Raw genomic sequence first — 23,849 nt, forward strand, 5'->3', positions numbered from 1 at the left:
TGATCCTGCGCTACCATGCGCAGGTTTTGGCCTTACCTGGGAGCCAGAGGTGCACCCGGTGAGGGCTTGCCCGGTATGAGCGTTCGGGACGTGAGTGGACTTAGGACTGGAAGTTCTGTCCATTTGAAGCAGCCAACCTTCCTGCTGCAGACAGGGGCTGTTCCCTTGGGTTTCTTTCACCTTGCTCTCGGATAAATTTGGTTGTATGCTGCAGTTGCCTGCGATGACTACAAGGTGGCGCTGCTTTCAGGTAAGAGCACAAATATGCAGAAAATGTTGGGGACTATTGCCACATTTATCGGTGGTGGGTCTCGCACATTTTTTCCAGGGGAGAGATATTGACCTGAAACACTTTTTACTGCAGAGATGCTGCAGTTCTAAAGGCTGGTCGGGCAGAAGGGCTTAGCCATTTCATTGCCTGCCCCCCTGCAGCCCATTTATTACCAGCAGTTGTGAGTGGTGACTGCTGTTTGTAAAATATAAAAATTTCAGGACATAGAAAGTCGCAGACGGGGCTTTTGGAATGCCTGCCTATGTCTTTGTTTATTATTTATCTAATAGCTGAGTAATCTGGTCAAGATATTTCTCTTTTTTTTAACATATTGCGTTAGAATAGCTACAGCTTGCTTAATGTATAAATATTAGCACTGCGTTGGCCGGGAATCGAACCCGGGTCAACTGCTTGGAAGGCAGCTATGCTCACCACTATACCACCAACGCTCCGTGGCATATGTTTTTTTTAAACTCTAGACATCACAACCCTGAGTTCAATGACTATATTGCACCAGTATCAGAGGTATTTTTGGTTTACAGACCAACATGAAAATCAGGAAAAAAGTTCTTGCAACTGCTAAGGAACTGGAGATTGAAACCAATGCAAAAGCTGCGCAGAAAAGGAGAAAGGGAAAGCAGCAGTTCAAATCATTGAAATAAGCATATATTGGCAGCAAGGGAAAAACAGCAGGGTAGAGAAAGAAAACAGCTCCACGAAATTCACAGGAGATTGATAATAGCAGGACAAAAAAAGGGAATAATAACGTTCCAAGCAGGCTCAGAAAGAAGTGCGAGGGTCCCATCTTTCTTTAATGGTCATAACTGTGCATCATTTCCTTTGAAGTGTAGGGTTGATTCTCTGACCATCTGTCTCCCTGACTTTGAGCAGAGACCGATAGTTGAGCAGTCTATTCCCACAAAAAGCTGGCACAAGCCTGCTGTTTTCCGCTCTGGCAGCGTGGAAACGAGAGAGTGGTCCTCACAAGAAAAAAATTCAATCCATGCTAGCAGAGGATGGTTTCGATCCATCGACCTCTGGGTTATGGGCCCAGCACGCTTCCGCTGCGCCACTCTGCTTCCTGTTCAAAATGCTGTGGTTATGCAGATCAGGAGCCTTCAGAGGAGTGGCATGGGATCGCTGGAGCTATTCTGGCAGGGCTCTCACCTCATTTGCCTAAGAATGTCACAAGGCATGCTGGGTGCAGAAAATCTTCGCCTTCCCCTCTCACAGTCAGTCATAGGGGAAAGTCAAGGCCCTCTCAGTCACTAGTCATGTCACGCCTTTGTCAAGACAGAAGCACCCCCACCCGCTCCTTCTCTGTGATCCTGCGCTACCATGCTCAGGTTTTGGCCTTACCTGGGAGCCAGAGGTGCACCCGGTGAGGGCTTGCCCGGTATGAGCGTTTGGGAGCATTCGGGACGTGAGTGGACTTAGGACTGGAAGTTCTGTCCATTCGAAGCAGCCAACCTTCCTGCTGAGGACAGGGGCTGTTCCCTTGGGTTTCTTTCTCCTTGCTCTCGGATAAATTTGGTTGTATGCTGCAGTTGCCTGCGATGACTACAAGGTGGCGCTGCTTTCAGGTAAGAGCACAAATATGCAGAAAATGTTGGGGACTTTTGCCACATTTATCGGTGGTGGGTCTCGCACATTTTTTCCAGGGGAGAGATATTGACCTGAAACACTTTTTACTGCAGAGATGCTGCAGTTCTAAAGGCTGGTCGGGCAGAAGGGCTTAGCCGTTTCATTGCCTGCCCCCCTGCAGCCCATTTATTACCAGCAGTTGTGAGTGGTGACTGCTGTTTGTAAAATATAAAAATTTCAGGACATAGAAAGTCGCAGACGGGGCTTTTGGGATGCCTGCCTATGTCTTTGTTTATTATTTATCTTATAGCTGAGTAATCTGGTCAAGATATTTCTCTTTTTTTTAACATATTGCGTTAGAATAGCTACAGCTTGCTTAATGTATAAATATTAGCACTACGTTGGCCGGGAATCGAACCCAGGTCAACTGCTTGGAAGGCAGCTATGCTCACCACTATACCACCAACGCTCCGTGACATATGTTTTTTTTAAACTCTAGACATCAAAACCCTGAGTTCAATGACTATATTGCACCAGTATCAGAGGTATTTTTGGTTTACAGACCAACATGAAAATCAGGAAAAAAGTTTTTGCAACTGCTAAGGAACTGGAGATTGAAACCAATGCAAAAGCTGCGCAGAAAAGGAGAAAGGGAAAGCAGCAGTTCAAATCATTGAAATAAGCATATATTGGCAGCAAGGGAAAAACAGCAGGGTAGAGAAAGAAAACAGCTCCACGAAATTCACAGGAGATTGATAATAGCAGGACAAAAAAAGGGAATAATAACGTTCCAAGCAGCCTCAGAAAGAAGTGCGAGGGTCCCATCTTTCGTTAATGGTCATAACTGTGCATCATTTCCTTTGAAGTGTAGGGTTGATTCTCTGACCATCTGTCTCCCTGACTTTGAGCAGAGCCCGATAGTTGAGCAGTCTCTTCCCACAAAAAGCTGGCACAAGCCTGCTGTTTTCCGCTCTGGCAGCGTGGAAACGAGAGAGTGGTCCTCACAAGAAAAAAAATCAATCCATGCTAGCAGAGAATGGTTTCGATCCATCGACCTCTGGGTTATGGGCCCAGCACGCTTCCGCTGCGCCACTCTGCTTTCTGCTCAAAATGCTGTGGTTATGCAGATCAGGAGCCTTCAGAGGAGTGGCATGGGATTGCTGGAGCTATTCTGGCAGGGCTCTCACCTCATTTGCCTAAGAATGTCACAAGGCATGCTGGGTGCAGAAAATCTTCGCCTTCCCCTCTCACAGTCAGTCATAGGGGAAAGTCAAGGCCCTCTCAGTCACTAGCCATGTCACGCCTTTGTCAAGACAGAAGCACCCCCACCCGCTCCTTCTCTGTGATCCTGCGCTACAATGCTCAGGTTTTGGCCTTACCTGGGAGCCAGAGGTGCACCCTTTGAGGGCTTGCCCGGTATGAGCGTTTGGGAGCGTTCGGGACGTGAGTGGACTTAGGACTGGAAGTTCTGTCCATTCGAAGCAGCCAACCTTCCTGCTGCAGACAGGGGCTGTCCCCTTGGGTTTCTTTCACCTTGCTCTCGGATAAATTTGGTTGTATGCTGCAGTTGCCTGCGATGACTACAAGGTGGCGCTGCTTTCAGGTAAGAGCACAAATATGCAGAAAATGTTGGGGACTTTTGCCACATTTATCGGTGGTGGGTCTCGCACATTTTTTCCAGGGGAGAGATATTGACCTGAAACACTTTTTACTGCAGAGATGCTGCAGTTCTAAAGGCTGGTCGGGCAGAAGGGCTTAGCCGTTTCATTGCCTGCCCCCCGCAGCCCATTTATTACCAGCAGTTGTGAATGGTGACTGCTGTTTGTAAAATATAAAAATTTCAGGACATAGAAAGTCCCAGACAGGGCTTTTGGGATGCCTGCCTATGTCTTTGTTTATTATTTATCTAATAGCTGAGTAATCTGGTCAAGATATTTCTCTTTTTTTTAACATATTGCGTTAGAATAGCTACAGCTTGCTTAATGTATAAACATTAGCACTGCGTTGGCCGGGAATCGAACCCGGGTCAACTGCTTGGAAGGCAGCTATGCTCACCACTATACCACCAACGCTCCATGGCATATGTTTTTTTTAAACTCTAGACATCACAACCCTGAGTTCAATGACTATATTGCACCAGTATCAGAGGTATTTTTGGTTTACAGACCAACATGAAAATCAGGAAAAAAGTTCTTGCAACTGCTAAGGAACTGGAGATTGAAACCAATGCAAAAGCTGCGCAGAAAAGGAGAAAGGGAAAGCACTAGTTCAAATCATTGAAATAAGCATATATTGGCAGCAAGGGAAAAACAGCAGGGTAGAGAAAGAAAACAGCTCCACGAAATTCACAGGAGATTGATAATAGCAGGACAAAAAAAGGGAATAATAACGTTCCAAGCAGGCTCAGAAAGAAGTGCGAGGGTCCCATCTTTCGTTAATGGTCATAACTGTGCATCATTTCCTTTGAAGTGTAGGGTTGATTCTCTGACCATGTGTCTCCCTGACTTTGAGCAGAGACCGATAGTTGAGCAGTCTCTTCCCACAAAAAGCTGGCACAAGCCTGCTGTTTTCCGCTCTGGCAGCGTGGAAACGAGAGAGTGGTCCTCACAAGAAAAAAAATCAATCCATGCTAGCAGAGGATGGTTTCGATCCATCGACCTCTGGGTTATGGGCCCAGCACGCTTCTGCTGCGCCACTCTGCTTCCTGCTCAAAATGCTGTGGTTATGCAGATCAGGAGCCTTCAGAGGAGTGGCATGGGATTGCTGGAGCTATTCTGGCAGGGCTCTCACCTCATTTGCTTAAGAATGTCACAAGGCATGCTGGGTGCAGAAAATCTTCGCCTTCCCCTCTCACAGTCAGTCATAGGGGAAAGTCAAGGCCCTCTCAGTCACTAGCCATGTCACGCCTTTGTCAAGACAGAAGCACCCCCACCCGCTCCTTCTCTGTGATCCTGCGCTACAATGCTCAGGTTTTGGCCTTACCTGGGAGCCAGAGGTGCACCCGGTGAGGGCGAGCGTTTGGGAGCGTGAGTGGACTTAGGACTGGAAGTTCTGTCCATTTGAAGCAGCCAACCTTCCTGCTGCAGACAGAGGCTGTCCCCTTGGGTTTCTTTCACCTTGCTCTCGGATAAATTTGGTTGTATGCTGCAGTTGCCTGCGATGACTACAAGGTGGCGCTGCTTTCAGGTAAGAGCACAAATATGCAGAAAATGTTGGGGACTTTTGCCACATTTATCGGTGGTGGGTCTCGCACATTTTTTCCAGGGGAGAGATATTGACCTGAAACACTTTTTACTGCAGAGATGCTGCAGTTCTAAAGGCTGGTCGGGCAGAAGGGCTTAGCCGTTTCATTGCCTGCCCCCCTGCAGCCCATTTATTACCAGCAGTTGTGAGTGGTGACTGCTGTTTGTAAAATATAAAAATTTCAGGACATAGAAAGTCGCAGACGGGGCTTTTGGGATGCCTGCCTATGTCTTTGTTTATTATTTATCTAATAGCTGAGTAATCTGGTCAAGATATTTCTCTTTTTTTTAACATATTGCGTTAGAATAGCTACAGCTTGCTTAATGTATAAATATTAGCACTGCGTTGGCCGGGAATCAAACCCGGGTCAACTGCTTGGAAGGCAGCTATGCTCACCACTATACCACCAACACTCCGTGGCATATGTTTTTTTAAAACTCTAGACATCACAACCCTGAGTTCAATGACTATATTGCACCAGTATCAGAGGTATTTTTGGTTTACAGACCAACATGAAAATCAGGAAAAAAGTTCTTGCAACTGCTAAGGAACTGGAGATTGAAACCAATGCAAAAGCTGCGCAGAAAAGGAGAAAGGGAAAGCAGCAGTTCAAATCATTGAAATAAGCATATATTGGCAGCAAGGGAAAAACAGCAGGGTAGAGAAAGAAAACAGCTCCACGAAATTCACAGGAGATTGATAATAGCAGGACAAAAAAAGGGAATAATAACGTTCCAAGCAGCCTCAGAAAGAAGTGCGAGGGTCCCATCTTTCGTTAATGGTCATAACTGTGCATCATTTCCTTTGAAGTGTAGGGTTGATTCTCTGACCATCTGTCTCCCTGACTTTGAGCAGAGACCGATAGTTGAGCAGTCTCTTCCCACAAAAAGCTGGCACAAGCCTGCTGTTTTCCGCTCTGGCAGCGTGGAAACGAGAGAGTGGTCCTCACAAGAAAAAAAATCAATCCATGCTAGCAGAGGATGGTTTCGATCCATCGACCTCTGGGTTATGGGCCCAGCACGCTTCCGCTGCGCCACTCTACTTCCTGCTCAAAATGCTGTGGTTATGCAGATCAGGAGCCTTCAGAGGAGTGGCATGGGATTGCTGGAGCTATTCTGGCAGGGCTCTCACCTCATTTGCATAAGAATGTCACAAGGCATGCTGGGTGCAGAAAATCTTCGCCTTCCCCTCTCACAGTCAGTCATAGGGGAAAGTCAAGGCCCTCTCAGTCACTAGCCATGTCACGCCTTTGTCAAGACAGAAGCACCCCCACCCGCTCCTTCTCTGTGATCCTGCGCTACAATGCTCAGGTTTTGGCCTTACCTGGGAGCCAGAGGTGCACCCGGTGAGGGCGAGCGTTCGGGACGTGAGTGAACTTAGGACTGGAAGTTCTGTCCATTCGAAGCAGCCAACCTTCCTGCTGCAGACAGGGGCTGTTCCCTTGGGTTTCTTTCACCTTGCTCTCGGATAAATTTGGTTGTATGCTGCAGTTGCCTGCGATGACTACAAGGTGGCGCTGCTTTCAGGTAAGAGCACAAATATGCAGAAAATGTTGGGGACTTTTGCCACATTTATCGGTGGTGGGTCTCGCACATTTTTTCCAGGGGAGAGATATTGACCTGAAACACTTTTTACTGCAGAGATGCTGCAGTTCTAAAGGCTGGTCGGCAGAAGGGCTTAGCCGTTTCATTGCCTGCCCCCCTGCAGCCCATTTATTACCAGCAGTTGTGAGTGGTGACTGCTGTTTGTAAAATATAAAAATTTCAGGACATAGAAAGTCGCAGACGGGGCTTTTGAGAAGCCTGCCGATGTCTTTGTTTATTATTTATCTAATAGCTGAGTAATCTGGTCAAGATATTTCTCTTTTTTTTAACATATTGCATTAGAATAGCTACAGCTTGCTTAATGTATAAATATTAGCACTGCGTTGGCCGGGAATCGAACCCGGGTCAACTGCTTGGAAGGTAGCTATGCTCACCACTATACCACCAGCACTCCATGGCATATGTTTTTTTTAAACTCTAGACATCACAACCCTGAGTTCAATGACTATATTGCACCAGTATCAGAGGTATTTTTGGTTTACAGACCAACATGAAAATCAGGAAAAAAGTTCTTGCAACTGCTAAGGAACTGGAGATTGAAACCAATGCAAAAGCTGCGCAGAAAAGGAGAAAGGGAAAGCAGCAGTTCAAATCATTGAAATAAGCATATATTGGCAGCAAGGGAAAAACAGCAGGGTAGAGAAAGAAAACAGCTCCACGAAATTCACAGGAGATTGATAATAGCAGGACAAAAAAAGGGAATAATAACGTTCCAAGCAGCCTCAGAAAGAAGTGCGAGGGTCCCATCTTTCGTTAATGGTCATAACTGTGCATCATTTCCTTTGAAGTGTAGGGTTGATTCTCTGACCATCTGTCTACCTGACTTTGAGCAGAGACCGATAGTTGAGCAGTCTCTTCCCACAAAAAGCTGGCACAAGCCTGCTTTTTTCCGCTCTGGCAGCGTGGAAACGAGAGAGTGGTCCTCACAAGAAAAAAAATCAATCCATGCTAGCAGAGGATGGTTTCGATCCATTGACCTCTGGGTTATGGGCCCAGCACGCTTCCGCTGCGCCACTCTGCTTCCTGCTCAAAATGCTGTGGTTATGCAGATCAGGAGCCTTCAGAGGAGTGGCATGGGATCGCTGGAGCTATTCTGGCAGGGCTCTCACCTCATTTGCCTAAGAATGTCACAAGGCATGCTGGGTGCAGAAAATCTTCGCCTTCCCCTCTCACAGTCAGTCATAGGGGAAAGTCAAGGCCCTCTCAGTCACTAGCCATGTCACGCCTTTGTCAAGACAGAAGCACCCCCACCCGCTCCTTCTCTGTGATCCTGCGCTACCATGCTCAGGTTTTGGCCTTACCTGGGAGCCAGAGGTGCACCAGGTGAGGGCTTGCATGGTATGAGCGTTCGGGACGTGAGTGGACTTAGGACTGGAAGTTCTGTCCATTCGAAGCAGCCAACCTTCCTGCTGCAGACAGGGGCTGTTCCCTTGGGTTTCTTTCACCTTGCTCTCGGATAAATTTGGTTGTATGCTGCAGTTGCCTGCGATGACTACAAGGTGGCGCTGCTTTCAGGTAAGAGCACAAATATGCAGAAAATGTTGGGGACTTTTGCCACATTTATCGGTGGTGGGTCTCGCACATTTTTTCCAGGTGAGAGATATTGACCTGAAACACTTTTTACTGCAGAGATGCTGCAGTTCTAAAGGCTGGTCGGGCAGAAGGGCTTAGCCGTTTCATTGCCTGCCCCCCTGCAGCCCATTTATTACCAGCAGTTGTGAGTGGTGACTGCTGTTTGTAAAATATAAAAATTTCAGGACATAGAAAGTCGCAGACGAGGCTTTTGGGATGCCTGCCTATGTCTTTGTTTATTATTTATCTAATAGCTGAGTAATCTGGTCAAGATATTTATCTTTTTTTTAACATATTGCATTAGAATAGCTACAGCTTGCTTAATGTATAAATATTAGCACTGCGTTGGCCGGGAATCGAACCCGGGTCAACTGCTTGGAAGGCAGCTATGCTCACCACTATACCACCAACACTCCGTGGCAATGTTTTTTTTAAACTCTAGACATCACAACCCTGAGTTCAATGACTATATTGCACCAGTATCAGAGGTATTTTTGGTGTACAGACCAACATGAAAATCAGGAAAAAAGTTCTTGCAACTGCTAAGGAACTGGAGATTGAAACCAATGCAAAAGCTGCGCAGAAAAGGAGAAAGGGAAAGCAGCAGTTCAAATCATTGAAATAAGCATATATTGGCAGCAAGGGAAAAACAGCAGGGTAGAGAAAGAAAACAGCTCCACGAAATTCACAGGAGATTGATAATAGCAGGACAAAAAAAGGGAATAATAACGTTCCAAGCAGGCTCAGAAAGAAGTGCGAGGGTCCCATCTTTCGTTAATGGTCATAACTGTGCATCATTTCCTTTGAAGTGTAGGGTTGATTCTCTGACCATCTGTCTCCCTGACTTTGAGCAGAGACCGATAGTTGAGCAGTCTCTTCCCACAAAAAGCTGGCACAAGCCTGCTGTTTTCCGCTCTGGCAGCGTGGAAACGAGAGAGTGGTCCTCACAAGAAAAAAAATCAATCCATGCTAGCAGAGGATGGTTTCGATCCATCGACCTCTGGGTTATGGGCCCAGCACACTTCCGCTGGGCCACTCTGCTTCCTGTTCAAAATGCTGTGGTTATGCAGATCAGGAGCCTTCAGAGGAGTGGCATGGGATCGCTGGAGCTATTCTGGCAGGGCTCTCACCTCATTTGCCTAAGAATGTCACAAGGCATGCTGGGTGCAGAAAATCTTCGCCTTCCCCTCTCACAGTCAGTCATAGGGGAAAGTCAAGGCCCTCTCAGTCACTAGCCATGTCACGCCTTTGTCAAGACAGAAGCACCCCCTCCCGCTCCTTCTCTGTGATCCTGCGCTACCATGCTCAGGTTTTGGCCTTACCTGGGAGCCAGAGGTGCACCCGATGAGGGCTTGCCCGGTATGAGCGTTCGGGACGTGAGTGGACTTAGGACTGGAAGTTCTGTCCATTCGAAGCAGCCAACCTTCCTGCTGCAGACAGGGGCTGTTCCCTTGGGTTTCTTTCACCTTGCTCTCGGATAAATTTGGTTGTATGCTGCAGTTGCCTGCGATGACTACAAGGTGGCGCTGCTTTCAGGTAAGAGCACAAATATGCAGAAAATGTTGGGGACTTTTGCCACATTTATCGGTGGTGGGTCTCGCACATTTTTTCCAGGGGAGAGATATTGACCTGAAACACTTTTTACTGCAGAGATGCTGCAGTTCTAAAGGCTGGTCGGGCAGAAGGGCTTAGCCGTTTCATTGCCTGCCCCCCTGCAGCCCATTTATTACCAGCAGTTGTGAGTGGTGACTGCTGTTTGTAAAATATAAAAATTTCAGGACATAGAAAGTCGCAGACGGGGCTTTTGGGATGCCTGCATATGTCTTTGTTTATTATTTATCTAATAGCTGAGTAATCTGGTCAAGATATTTCTCTTTTTTTTAACATATTGCGTTAGAATAGCTACAGCTTGCTTAATGTATAAATATTAGCACTGCGTTGGCCGGGAATCGAACCCGGGTCAACTGCTTGGAAGGGAGCTATGCTCACCACTATACCACCAACGCTCCGTGGCATATGTTTTTTTTAAACTCTAGACATCACAACCCTGAGTTCAATGACTATATTGCACCAGTATCAGAGGTATTTTTGGTGTACAGACCAACATGAAAATCAGGAAAAAAGTTCTTGCAACTGCTAAGGAACTGGAGATTGAAACCAATGCAAAAGCTGCGCAGAAAAGGAGAAAGGGAAAGCAGCAGTTCAAATCATTGAAATAAGCATATATTGGCAGCAAGGGAAAAACAGCAGGGTAGAGAAAGAAAACAGCTCCACGAAATTCACAGGAGATTGATAATAGCAGGACAAAAAAAGGGAATAATAACGTTCCAAGCAGGCTCAGAAAGAAGTGCGAGGGTCCCATCTTTCGTTAATGGTCATAACTGTGCATCATTTCCTTTGAAGTGTAGGGTTGATTCTCTGACCATCTGTCTCCCTGACTTTGAGCAGAGACCGATAGTTGAGCAGTCTCTTCCCACAAAAAGCTGGCACAAGCCTGCTGTTTTCCGCTCTGGCAGCGTGGAAACAAGAGAGTGGTCCTCACAAGAAAAAAAATCAATCCATGCTAGCAGAGAATGGTTTCGATCCATCGACCTCTGGGTTATGGGCACAGCACACTTCCGCTGCGCCACTCTGCTTCCTGTTCAAAATGCTGTGGTTATGCAGATCAGGAGCCTTCAGAGGAGTGGCATGGGATCGCTGGAGCTATTCTGGCAGGGCTCTCACCTCATTTGCCTAAGAATGTCACAAGGCATGCTGGGTGCAGAAAATCTTCGCCTTCCCCTCTCACAGTCAGTCATAGGGGAAAGTCAAGGCCCTCTCAGTCACTAGCCATGTCACGCCTTTGTCAAGACAGAAGCACCCCCACCCGCTCCTTCTCTGTGATCCTGCGCTACCATGCTCAGGTTTTGGCCTTACCTGGGAGCCAGAGGTGCACCCGGTGAGGGCTGAGCGTTCGGGACGTGAGTGGACTTAGGACTGGAAGTTCTGTCCATTCGAAGCAGCCAACCTTCCTGCTGCAGACAGGGGCTGTTCCCTTGGGTTTCTTTCACCTTGCTCTCGGATAAATTTGGTTGTATGCTGCAGTTGCCTGCGATGACTACAAGGTGGCGCTGCTTTCAGGTAAGAGCACAAATATGCAGAAAATGTTGGGGACTTTTGCCACATTTATCGGTGGTGGGTCTCGCACATTTTTTCCAGGGGAGAGATATTGACCTGAAACACTTTTTACTGCAGAGATGCTGCAGTTCTAAAGGCTGGTCGGGCAGAAGGGCTTAGCCGTTTCATTGCCTGCCCCCCTGCAGCCCATTTATTACCAGCAGTTGTGAGTGGTGACTGCTGTTTGTAAAATATAAAAATTTCAGGACATAGAAAGTCGCAGACGGGGCTTTTGTGATGCCTGCCTATGTCTTTGTTTATTATTTATCTAATAGCTGAGTAATCTGGTCAAGATATTTCTCTTTTTTTTAACATATTGCGTTAGAATAGCTACAGCTTGCTTAATGTATAAATATTAGCACTGCGTTGGCCGGGAATCGAACCCGGGTCAACTGCTTGGAAGGCAGCTATGCTCACCACTATACCACCAACGCTCCGTGGCATATGTTTTTTTTAAAACTCTAGACATCACAATCCTGAGTTCACTGACTATATTGCACCAGTATCAGAGGTATTTTTGGTTTACAGACCAACATGAAAATCAGGAAAAAAGTTCTTGCAACTGCTAAGGAACTGGAGATTGAAACCAATGCAAAAGCTGCGCAGAAAAGGAGAAAGGGAAAGCAGCAGTTCAAATCATTGAAATAAGCATATATTGGCAGCAAGGGAAAAACAGCAGGGTAGAGAAAGAAAACAGCTCCACGAAATTCACAGGAGATTGATAATAGCAGGACAAAAAAAGGGAATAATAACGTTCCAAGCAGCCTCAGAAAGAAGTGCGAGGGTCCCATCTTTCGTTAATGGTCATAACTGTGCATCATTTCCTTTGAAGTGTAGGGTTGATTCTCTGACCATCTGTCTCCCTGACTTTGAGCAGAGACCGATAGTTGAGCAGTCTCTTCCCACAAAAAGCTGGCACAGCTGACGGTCAACTGCTTGGAAGGCAGCTATGCTCACCACTATACCACCAACGCTCCGTGGCATATGTTTTTTTTAAACTCTAGACATCACAACCCTGAGTTCAATGACTATATTGCACCAGTATCAGAGGTATTTTTGGTTTACAGACCAACAAGAAAATCAGGAAAAAAGTTCTTGCAACTGCTAAGGAACTGGAGATTGAAACCAATGCAAAAGCCGCGCAGAAAAGGAGAAAGGGAAAGCAGCAGTTCAAATCATTGAAATAAGCATATATTGGCAGCAAGGGAAAAACAGCAGGGTAGAGAAAGAAAACAGCTCCACGAAATTCACAGGAGATTGATAATAGCAGGACAAAAAAAGGGAATAATAACGTTCCAAGCAGGCTCAGAAAGAAGTGCGAGGGTCCCATCTTTCTTTAATGGTCATAACTGTGCATCATTTCCTTTGAAGTGTAGGGTTGATTCTCTGACCATCTGTCTCCCTGACTTTGAGCAGAGACCGATAGTTGAGCAGTCTCTTCCCACAAAAAGCTGGCACAAGCCTGCTGTTTTCCGCTCTGGCAGCGTGGAAACGAGAGAGTGGTCCTCACAAGAAAAAAAATCAATCCATGCTAGCAGAGGATGGTTTCGATCCATCGACCTCTGGGTTATGGGCCCATCACGCTTCCGCTGCGCCACTCTGCTTCCTGTTCAAAATGCTGTGGTTATGCAGATCAGGAGCCTTCAGAGGAGTGGCATGGGATCGCTGGAGCTATTCTGGCAGGGCTCTCACCTCATTTGCCTAAGAATGTCACAAGGCATGCTGGGTGCAGAAAATCTTCGCCTTCCCCTCTCACAGTCAGTCATAGGGGAAAGTCAAGGCCCTCTCAGTCACTAGCCATGTCACGCCTTTGTCAAGACAGAAGCACCCCCTCCCGCTCCTTCTCTGTGATCCTGCGCTACCATGCTCAGGTTTTGGCCTTACCTGGGAGCCAGAGGTGCACCCGGTGAGGGCTTGCCCGGTATGAGCGTTTGGGAGCGTTCGGGACATGAGTGGACTTAGGACTGGAAGTTCTGTCCATTCGAAGCAGCCAACCTTCCTGCTGCAGACAGGGGCTGTTCCCTTGGGTTTTTTTCACCTTGCTCTCGGATAAATTTGGGTGTATGCTGCAGTTGCCTGCGATGACTACAAGGTGGCGCTGCTTTCAGGTAAGAGCACAAATATGCAGAAAATGTTGGGGACTTTTGCCACATTTATCGGTGGTGGGTCTCGCACATTTTTTCCAGGGGAGAGATATTGACCTGAAACACTTTTTACTGCAGAGATGCTGCAGTTCTAAAGGCTGGTCGGGCAGAAGGGCTTAGCCGTTTCATTGCCTGCCCCCCTGCAGCCCATTTATTACCAGCAGTTGTGAGTGGTGACTGCTGTTTGTAAAATATAAAAATTTCAGGACATAGAAAGTCGCAGACGGGGCTTTTGGGATGCCTGCCTATGTCTTTGTTTATTATTTATCTAATAGCTGAGTAATCTGGTCAAGATATTTCTCTTTTTTTTAACATATTGCGTTAGAATAGCTACAGCTTGCTTAATGTATAAATATTAGCGCTGCGTTGGCCGGGAATCGAACCCGGGTCAACTGCTTGGAAGGCAGCTATGCTCACCACTATACCACCAACCCTCCATGGCATATGTTTTTTTTAAACTCTAGACATCACAACCCTGAGTTCAATGACTATATTGCACCAGTATCAGAGGTATTTTTGGTTTACAGACCAACATGAAAATCAGGAAAAAAGTTCTTGCAACTGCTAAGGAACTGGAGATTGAAACCAATGCAAAAGCTGCGCAGAAAAGGAGAAAGGGAAAGCAGCAGTTCAAATCATTGAAATAAGCATATATTGGCAGCAAGGGAAAAACAGCAGGGTAGAGAAAGAAAACAGCTCCACGAAATTCACAGGAGATTGATAATAGCAGGACAAAAAAAGGGAATAATAACGTTCCAAGCAGCCTCAGAAAGAAGTGCGAGGGTCCCATCTTTCGTTAATGGTCATAACTGTGCATCATTTCCTTTGAAGTGTAGGGTTGATTCTCTGACCATCTGTCTCCCTGACTTTGAGCAGAGACCGATAGTTGAGCAGTCTCTTCCCACAAAAAGCTGGCACAAGCCTGCTGTTTTCCGCTCTGGCAGCGTGGAAACGAGAGAGTGGTCCTCACAAGAAAAAAAATCAATCCATGCTAGCAGAGGATGGTTTCGATCCATCGACCTCTGGGTTATGGGCCCAGCACGCTTCCGCTGCCCCACTCTGCTTCCTGCTCAAAATGCTGTGGTTATGCAGATCAGGAGCCTTCAGAGGAGTGGCATGGGATTGCTGGAGCTATTCTGGCAGGGCTCTCACCTCATTTGCCTAAGAATGTCACAAGGCATGCTGGGTGCAGAAAATCTTCGCCTTCCCCTCTCACAGTCAGTCATAGGGGAAAGTCAAGGCCCTCTCAGTCACTAGCCATGTCACGCATTTGTCAAGACAGAAGCACCCCCACCCGCTCCTTCTCTGTGATCCTGCGCTACAATGCTCAGGTTTTGGCCTTACTTGGGAGCCAGAGGTGCACCCGGTGAGGGCTTGCTCGGTATGAGCGTTTGGGAGCGTGAGTGGACTTAGGACTGGAAGTTCTGTCCAATCGAAGCAGCCAACCTTCCTGCTGCAGACAGAGGCTGTCCCCTTGGGTTTCTTTCACCTTGCTCTCGGATAAATTTGGTTGTATGCTGCAGTTCCCTGCGATGACTACAAGGTGGCGCTGCTTTCAGGTAAGAGCACAAATATGCAGAAAATGTTGGGGACTTTTGCCACATTTATCGGTGGTGGGTCTCGCACATTTTTTCCAGGGGAGAGATATTGACCTGAAACACTTTTTACTGCAGAGATGCTGCAGTTCTAAAGGCTGGTCGGGCAGAAGGGCTTAGCCGTTTCATTGCCTGCCCCCCTGCAGCCCATTTATTACCAGCAGTTGTGAGTGGTGACTGCTGTTTGTAAAATATAAAAATTTCAGGACATAGAAAGTCGCAGACGGGGCTTTTGGGATGCCTGCCTATGTCTTTGTTTATTATTTTCTAATAGCTGAGTAATCTGGTCAAGATATTTCTCTTTTTTTTAACATATTGCGTTAGAATAGCTACAGCTTGCTTAATGTATAAATATTAGCACTGCGTTGGCCGGGAATCGAACCCGGGTCAACTGCTTGGAAGGCAGCTATGCTCACCACTATACCACCAACGCTCCATGGCATATGTTTTTTTTAAACTCTAGACATCACAACCCTGAGTTCAATGACTATATTGCACCAGTATCAGAGGTATTTTTGGTTTACAGACCAACATGAAAATCAGGAAAAAAGTTCTTGCAACTGCTAAGGAACTGGAGATTGAAACCAATGCAAAAGCTGCGCAGAAAAGGAGAAAGGGAAAGCAGCAGTTCAAATCATTGAAATAAGCATATATTGGCAGCAAGGGAAAAACAGCAGGGTAGAGAAAGAAAACAGCTCCACGAAATTCACAGGAGATTGATAATAGCAGGACAAAAAAAGGGAATAATAACGTTCCAAGCAGGCTCAGAAAGAAGTGCGAGGGTCCCATCTTTCTTTAATGGTCATAACTGTGCATCATTTCCTTTGAAGTGTAGGGTTGATTCTCTGACCATCTGTCTCCCTGACTTTGAGCAGAGACCGATAGTTGAGCAGTCTCTTCCCACAAAAAGCTGGCACAAGCCTGCTGTTTTCCGCTCTGGCAGCGTGGAAACGAGAGAGTGGTCCTCACAAGAAAAAAAATCAATCCATGCTAGCAGAGGATGGTTTCGATCCATCGACCTCTGGGTTATGGGCCCAGCACACTTCCGCTGCGCCACTCTGCTTCCTGTTCAAAATACTCTGGTTATCCAGATCAGGAGCCTTCAGAGGAGTGGCATGGGATCGCTGGAGCTATTCTGGCAGGGCTCTCACCTCATTTGCCTAAGAATGTCACAAGGCATGCTGGGTGCAGAAAATCTTCGCCTTCCCCTCTCACAGTCAGTCATAGGGGAAAGTCAAGGCCCTCTCAGTCACTAGCCATGTCACGCCTTTGTCAAGACAGAAGCACCCCCACCCGCTCCTTCTCTGTGATCCTGCGCTACCATGCTCAGGTTTTGGCCTTACCTGGGAGCCAGAGGTGCACCCGGTGAGGGCTTGCCCGGTATGAGCGTTCGGGACGTGAGTGGACTTAGGACTGGAAGTTCTGTCCATTCGAAGCAGCCAACCTTCCTGCTGCAGACAGGGGCTGTTCCCTTGGGTTTCTTTCACCTTGCTCTCGGATAAATTTGGTTGTATGCTGCAGTTGCCTGCGATGACTACAAGGTGGCGCTGCTTTCAGGTAAGAGCACAAATATGCAGAAAATGTTGGGGACTTTTGCCACATTTATCGGTGGTGGGTCTCGCACATTTTTTCCAGGGGAGAGATATTGACCTGAAACACTTTTTACTGCAGAGATGCTGCAGTTCTAAAGGCTGGTCGGGCAGAAGGGCTTAGCCGTTTCATTGCCTGCCCCCCTGCAGCCCATTTATTACCAGCAGTTGTGAGTGGTGACTGCTGTTTGTAAAATATAAAAATTTCAGGACATAGAAAGTCGCAGACGGGGCTTTTGGGATGCCTGCATATGTCTTTGTTTATTATTTATCTAATAGCTGAGTAATCTGGTCAAGATATTTCTCTTTTTTTTAACATATTGCGTTAGAATAGCTACAGCTTGCTTAATGTATAAATATTAGCACTGCGTTTGCTGGGAATCGAACCCGGGTCAACTGCTTGGAAGGGAGCTATGCTCACCACTATACCACCATCGCTCCGTGGCATATGTTTTTTTTAAACTCTAGACATCACAACCCTGAGTTCAATGACTATATTGCACCAGTATCAGAGGTATTTTTGGTGTACAGACCAACATGAAAATCAGGAAAAAAGTTCTTGCAACTGCTAAGGAACTGGAGATTGAAACCAATGCAAAAGCTGCGCAGAAAAGGAGAAAGGGAAAGCAGCAGTTCAAATCATTGAAATAAGCATATATTGGCAGCAAGGGAAAAACAGCAGGGTAGAGAAAGAAAACAGCTCCACGAAATTCACAGGAGATTGATAATAGCAGGACAAAAAAAGGGAATAATAACGTTCCAAGCAGGCTCAGAAAGAAGTGCGAGGGTCCTATCTTTCGTTAATGGTCATAACTGTGCATCATTTCCTTTGAAGTGTAGGGTTGATTCTCTGACCATCTGTCTCCCTGACTTTGAGCAGAGACCGATAGTTGAGCAGTCTCTTCCCACAAAAAGCTGGCACAAGCCTGCTGTTTTCCGCTCTGGCAGCGTGGAAACGAGAGAGTGGTCCTCACAAGAAAAAAAATCAATCCATGCTAGCAGAGAATGGTTTCGATCCATCGACCTCTGGGTTATGGGCCCAGCACACTTCCGCTGCGCCACTCAGCTTCCTGTTCAAAATGCTGTGGTTATGCAGATCAGGAGCCTTCAGAGGAGTGGCATGGGATCGCTGGAGCTATTCTGGCAGGGCTCTCACCTCATTTGCCTAAGAATGTCACAAGGCATGCTGGGTGCAGAAAATCTTCGCCTTCCCCTCTCACAGTCAGTCATAGGGGAAAGTCAAGGCCCTCTCAGTCACTAGCCATGTCACGCCTTTGTCAAGACAGAAGCACCCCCACCCGCTCCTTCTCTGTGATCCTGCGCTACCATGCTCAGGTTTTGGCCTTACCTGGGAGCCAGAGGTGCACCCGGTGAGGGCTTGCCCGGTATGAGCGTTCGGGACGTGAGTGGACTTAGGACTGGAAGTTCTGTCCATTCGAAGCAGCCAACCTTCCTGCTGCAGACAGGGGCTGTTCCCTTGGGTTTCTTTCACCTTGCTCTCGGATAAATTTGGTTGTATGCTGCAGTTGCCTGCGATGACTACAAGGTGGCGCTGCTTTCAGGTAAGAGCACAAATATGCAGAAAATGTTGGGGACTTTTGCCACATTTATCGGTGGTGGGTCTCGCACATTTTTTCCAGGGGAGAGATATTGACCTGAAACACTTTTTACTGCAGAGATGCTGCAGTTCTAAAGGCTGGTCGGGCAGAAGGGCTTAGCCGTTTCATTGCCTGCCCCCCTGCAGCCCATTTATTACCAGCATTTGTGAGTGGTGACTGCTGTTTGTAAAATTTAAAAATTTCAGGACATAGAAAGTCGCAGACGGGGCTTTTGGGATGCCTGCCTATGTCTTTGTTTATTATTTATCTAATAGCTGAGTAATCTGGTCAAGATATTTATCTTTTTTTTAACATATTGCGTTAGAATAGCTACAGCTTGCTTAATGTATAAATATTAGCACTGCGTTGGCCGGGAATCAAACCCAGGTCAACTGCTTGGAAGGCAGCTATGCTCACCACTATACCACCAACGCTCCATGGCATATGTTTTTTTTAAACTCTAGACATCACAACCCTGAGTTCAATGACTATATTGCACCAGTATCAGAGGTATTTTTGGTTTACAGACCAACATGAAAATCAGGAAAAAAGTTCTTGCAACTGCTAAGGAACTGGAGATTGAAACCAATGCAAAAGCTGCGCAGAAAATGAGAAAGGGAAAGCAGCAGTCCAAATCATTGAAATAAGCATATATTGGCAGCAAGGGAAAAACAGCAGGGTAGAGAAAGAAAACAGCTCTACGAAATTCACAGGAGATTGATAATAGCAGGACAAAAAAAGGGAATAATAACGTTCCAAGCAGCCTCAGAAAGAAGTGCGAGGGTCCCATCTTTCGTTAATGGTCATAACTGTGCATCATTTCCTTTGAAGTGTAGGGTTGATTCTCTGACCATCTGTCTCCCTGACTTTGAGCAGAGACCGATAGTTGAGCAGTCTCTTCCCACAAAAAGCTGGCACAAGCCTGCTGTTTTCCGCTCTGGCAGCGTGGAAACGAGAGAGTGGTCCTCACAAGAAAAAAAATCAATCCATGCTAGCAGAGGATGGTATCGATCCATCGACCTCTGGGTTATGGGCCCAGCACGCTTCCGCTGCGCCACTCTGCTTCCTGCTCAAAATGCTGTGGTTATGCAGATCAGGAGCCTTCAGAGGAGTGGCATGGGATTGCTGGAGCTATTCTGGCAGGGCTCTCAACTCATTTGCCTAAGAATGTCACAAGGCATGCTGGGTGCAGAAAATCTTCGCCTTCCCCTCTCACAGTCAGTCATAGGGGAAAGTCAAGGCCCTCTCAGTCACTAGCCATGTCACGCCTTTGTCAAGACAGAAGCACCCCCACCCGCTCCTTCTCTGTGATCCTGCGCTACAATGCTCAGGTTTTGGCCTTACCTGTGAGCCAGAGGTGCACCCGGTGAGGGCTTGCCCGGTATGAGCGTTTGGGAGCGTGAGTGGACTTAGGACTGGAAGTTCTGTCCATTCGAAGCAGCCAACCTTCCTGCTGCAGACAGAGGCTGTCCCCTTGGGTTTCTTTCACCTTGCTCTCGGATAAATTTGGTTGTATGCTGCAGTTCCCTGCGATGACTACAAGGTGGCGCTGCTTTCAGGTAAGAGCACAAATATGCAGAAAATGTTGGGGACTTTTGCCACATTTATCGGTGGTGGGTCTCGCACATTTTTTCCAGGGGAGAGATATTGACCTGAAACACTTTTTACTGCAGAGATGCTGCAGTTCTAAAGGCTGGTCGGGCAGAAGGGCTTAGCCGTTTCATTGCCTGCCCCCCTGCAGCCCATTTATTACCAGCAGTTGTGAGTGGTGACTGCTGTTTGTAAAATATAAAAATTTCAGGACATAGAAAGTCGCAGACGGGGCTTTTGGGATGCCTGCCTATGTCTTTGTTTATTATTTATCTAATAGCTGAGTAATCTGGTCAAGATATTTCTCTTTTTTTAACATATTGCGTTAGAATAGCTACAGCTTGCTTAATGTATAAATATTAGCACTGCGTTGGCCGGGAATCGAACCTGGGTCAACTGCTTGGAAGGCAGCTATGCTCACCACTATACCACCAACGCTCCATGGCATATGTTTTTTTTAAACTCTAGACATCACAACCCTGAGTTCAATGACTATATTGCACCAGTATCAGAGGTATTTTTGGTTTACAAACCAACATGAAAATCAGGAAAAAAGTTCTTGCAACTGCTAAGGAACTGGAGATTGAAACCAATGCAAAAGCTGCGCAGAAAAGGAGAAAGGGAAAGCAGCAGTTCAAATCATTGAAATAAGCATATATTGGCAGCAAGGGAAAAACAGCAGGGTAGAGAAAGAAAACAGCTCCACGAAATTCACAGGAGATTGATAATAGCAGGACAAAAAAAGGGAATAATAACGTTCCAAGCAGCCTCAGAAAGAAGTGCGAGGGTCCCATCTTTCGTTAATGGTCATAACTGTGCATCATTTCCTTTGAAGTGTAGGGTTGATTCTCTGACCATCTGTCTCCCTGACTTTGAGCAGAGACCGATAGTTGAGCAGTCTCTTCCCACAAAAAGCTGGCACAAGCCTGCTGTTTTCCGCTCTGGCAGCGTGGAAATGAGAGAGTGGTCCTCACAAGAAAAAAAATCAATCCATGCTAGCAGAGGACGGTTTCGATCCATCGACCTCTGGGTTATGGGCCCAGCACGCTTCCGCTGCGCCACTCTGCTTCCTGCTCAAAATGCTGTGGTTATGCAGATCAGGAGCCTTCAGAGGAGTGGCATGGGATTGCTGGAGCTATTCTGGCAGGGCTCTCACCTCATTTGCCTAAGAATGTCACAAGGCATGCTGGGTGCAGAAAATCTTCGCCTTCCCCTCTCACAGTCAGTCATAGGGGAAAGTCAAGGCCCTCTCAGTCACTAGCCATGTCACGCCTTTGTCAAGACAGAAGCACCCCCACCCGCTCCTTCTCTGTGATCCTGCGCTACAATGCTCAGGTTTTGGCCTTACCTGGGAGCCAGAGGTGCACCCGGTGAGGGCTTGCCCGGTATGAGCGTTCGGGACGTGAGTGGACTTAGGACTGGAAGTTCTGTCCATTCGAAGCAGCCAACCTTCCTGCTGCAGACAGGGGCTGTTCCCTTGGGTTTCTTTCACCTTGCTCTCGGATAAATTTGGTTGTATGCTGCAGTTGCCTGCGATGACTACAAGGTGGCGCTGCTTTCAGGTAAGAGCACAAATATGCAGAAAATGTTGGGGACTTTTGCCACATTTATCGGTGGTGGGTCTCGCACATTTTTTCCAGGGGAGAGATATTGACCTGAAACACTTTTTACTGCAGAGATGCTGCAGTTCTAAAGGCTGGTCGGGCAGAAGGGCTTAGCCGTTTCATTGCCTGCCCCCCTGCAGCCCATTTATTACCAGCAGTTGTGAGTGGTGACTGCTGTTTGTAAAATATAAAAATTTCAGGACATAGAAAGTCGCAGACGGGGCTTTTGAGAAGCCTGCCGATGTCTTTGTTTATTATTTATCTAATAGCTGAGTAATCTGGTCAAGATATTTCTCTTTTTTTTAACATATTGCGTTAGAATAGCTACAGCTTGCTTAATGTATAAATATTAGCACTGCGTTGGCCGGGAATCGAACCCGGGTCAACTGCTTGGAAGGTAGCTATGCTCACCACTATACCACCAGCACTCCATGGCATATGTTTTTTTTAAACTCTAGACATCACAACCCTGAGTTCAATGACTATATTGCACCAGTATCAGAGGTATTTTTGGTTTACAGACCAACATGAAAATCAGGAAAAAAGTTCTTGCAACTGCTAAGGAACTGGAGATTGAAACCAATGCAAAAGCTGCGCAGAAAAGGAGAAAGGGAAAGCAGCAGTTCAAATCATTGAAATAAGCATATATTGGCAGCAAGGGAAAAACAGCAGGGTAGAGAAAGAAAACAGCTCCTCGAAATTCACAGGAGATTGATAATAGCAGGACAAAAAAAGGGAATAATAACGTTCCAAGCAGCCTCAGAAAGAAGTGCGAGGGTCCCATCTTTCGTTAATGGTCATAACTGTGCATCATTTCCTTTGAAGTGTAGGGTTGATTCTCTGACCATCTGTCTACCTGACTTTGAGCAGAGACCGATAGTTGAGCAGTCTCTTCCCACAAAAAGCTGGCACAAGCCTGCTTTTTTCCGCTCTGGCAGCGTGGAAACGAGAGAGTGGTCCTCACAAGAAAAAAAATCAATCCATGCTAGCAGAGGATGGTTTCGATCCATCGACCTCTGGGTTATGGGCCCAGCACGCTTCCGCTGCGCCACTCTGCTTCCTGCTCAAAATGCTGTGGTTATGCAGATCAGGAGCCTTCAGAGGAGTGGCATGGGATCGCTGGAGCTATTCTGGCAGGGCTCTCACCTCATTTGCCTAAGAATGTCACAAGGCATGCTGGGTGCAGAAAATCTTTGCCTTCCCCTCTCACAGTCAGTCATAGGGGAAAGTCAAGGCCCTCTCAGTCACTAGCCATGTCACGCCTTTGTCAAGACAGAAGCACCCCCACCCGCTCCTTCTCTGTGATCCTGCGCTACCATGCTCAGGTTTTGGCCTTACCTGGGAGCCAGAGGTGCACCAGGTGAGGGCTTGCATGGTATGAGCGTTCGGGACGTGAGTGGACTTAGGACTGGAAGTTCTGTCCATTCGAAGCAGCCAACCTTCCTGCTGCAGACAGGGGCTGTTCCCTTGGGTTTCTTTCACCTTGCTCTCCGATAAATTTGGTTGTATGCTGCAGTTGCCTGCGATGACTACAAGGTGGCGCTGCTTTCAGGTAAGAGCACAAATATGCAGAAAATGTTGGGGACTTTTGCCACATTTATCGGTGGTGGGTCTCGCACATTTTTTCCAGGTGAGAGATATTGACCTGAAACACTTTTTACTGCAGAGATGTTGCAGTTCTAAAGGCTGGTCGGGCAGAAGGGCTTAGCCGTTTCATTGCCTGCCCCCCTGCAGCCCATTTATTACCAGCAGTTGTGAGTGGTGACTGCTGTTTGTAAAATATAAAAATTTCAGGACATAGAAAGTCGCAGACGAGGATTTTGGGATGCCTGCCTATGTCTTTGTTTATTATTTATCTAATAGCTGAGTAATCTGGTCAAGATATTTATCTTTTTTTTAACATATTGCATTAGAATAGCTACAGCTTGCTTAATGTATAAATATTAGTACTGCGTTGGCCGGGAATCGAACCAGGGTCAACTGCTTCGAAGGCAGCTATGCTCACCACTATACCACCAACGCTCCGTGGCATATGTTTTTTTTAAACTCTAGACATCACAACCCTGAGTTACATGACTATATTGCACCAGTATCAGAGGTATTTTTGGTTTACAGACCAACATGAAAATCAGGAAAAAAGTTCTTGCAACTGCTAAGGAACTGGAGATTGAAACCAATGCAAAAGCTGCGCAGAAAAGGAGAAAGGGAAAGCAGCAGTTCAAATCATTGAAATAAGCATATATTGGCAGCAAGGGAAAAACAGCAGGGTAGAGAAAGAAAACAGCTCCACGAAATTCAC

At 46.7% G+C, this 23,849-nt stretch overlaps 5 non-coding genes across 5 annotated transcripts; all 5 read right to left on the reverse strand.

Moving 5' to 3' along the window:
• Window positions 1-648: 648 nt before the first annotated feature.
• Window positions 649-720, reverse strand: TRNAG-UCC (transfer RNA glycine (anticodon UCC)). The gene has a single exon. It is a non-coding gene; the product is annotated as a tRNA-Gly (tRNA).
• A 3,135-nt stretch (window positions 721-3,855) lies between these two features.
• Window positions 3,856-3,927, reverse strand: TRNAG-UCC (transfer RNA glycine (anticodon UCC)). Its single transcript has one exon. It is a non-coding gene; the product is annotated as a tRNA-Gly (tRNA).
• Window positions 3,928-11,792: 7,865 nt separating this feature from the next.
• Window positions 11,793-11,864, reverse strand: TRNAG-UCC (transfer RNA glycine (anticodon UCC)). The gene has a single exon. It is a non-coding gene; the product is annotated as a tRNA-Gly (tRNA).
• A 3,666-nt stretch (window positions 11,865-15,530) lies between these two features.
• On the reverse strand, window positions 15,531-15,602 carry TRNAG-UCC (transfer RNA glycine (anticodon UCC)). The gene has a single exon. It is a non-coding gene; the product is annotated as a tRNA-Gly (tRNA).
• Window positions 15,603-23,500: 7,898 nt separating this feature from the next.
• On the reverse strand, window positions 23,501-23,572 carry TRNAR-UCG (transfer RNA arginine (anticodon UCG)). Its single transcript has one exon. It is a non-coding gene; the product is annotated as a tRNA-Arg (tRNA).
• Between the last annotated feature and the right edge of the window lie 277 nt (window positions 23,573-23,849).

The sequence above is a fragment of the Pleurodeles waltl genome, unplaced genomic scaffold (genome assembly GCF_031143425.1).
Source record: "Pleurodeles waltl isolate 20211129_DDA unplaced genomic scaffold, aPleWal1.hap1.20221129 scaffold_69, whole genome shotgun sequence".
NCBI classification, from domain to species: Eukaryota; Metazoa; Chordata; class Amphibia; order Caudata; family Salamandridae; genus Pleurodeles; species Pleurodeles waltl.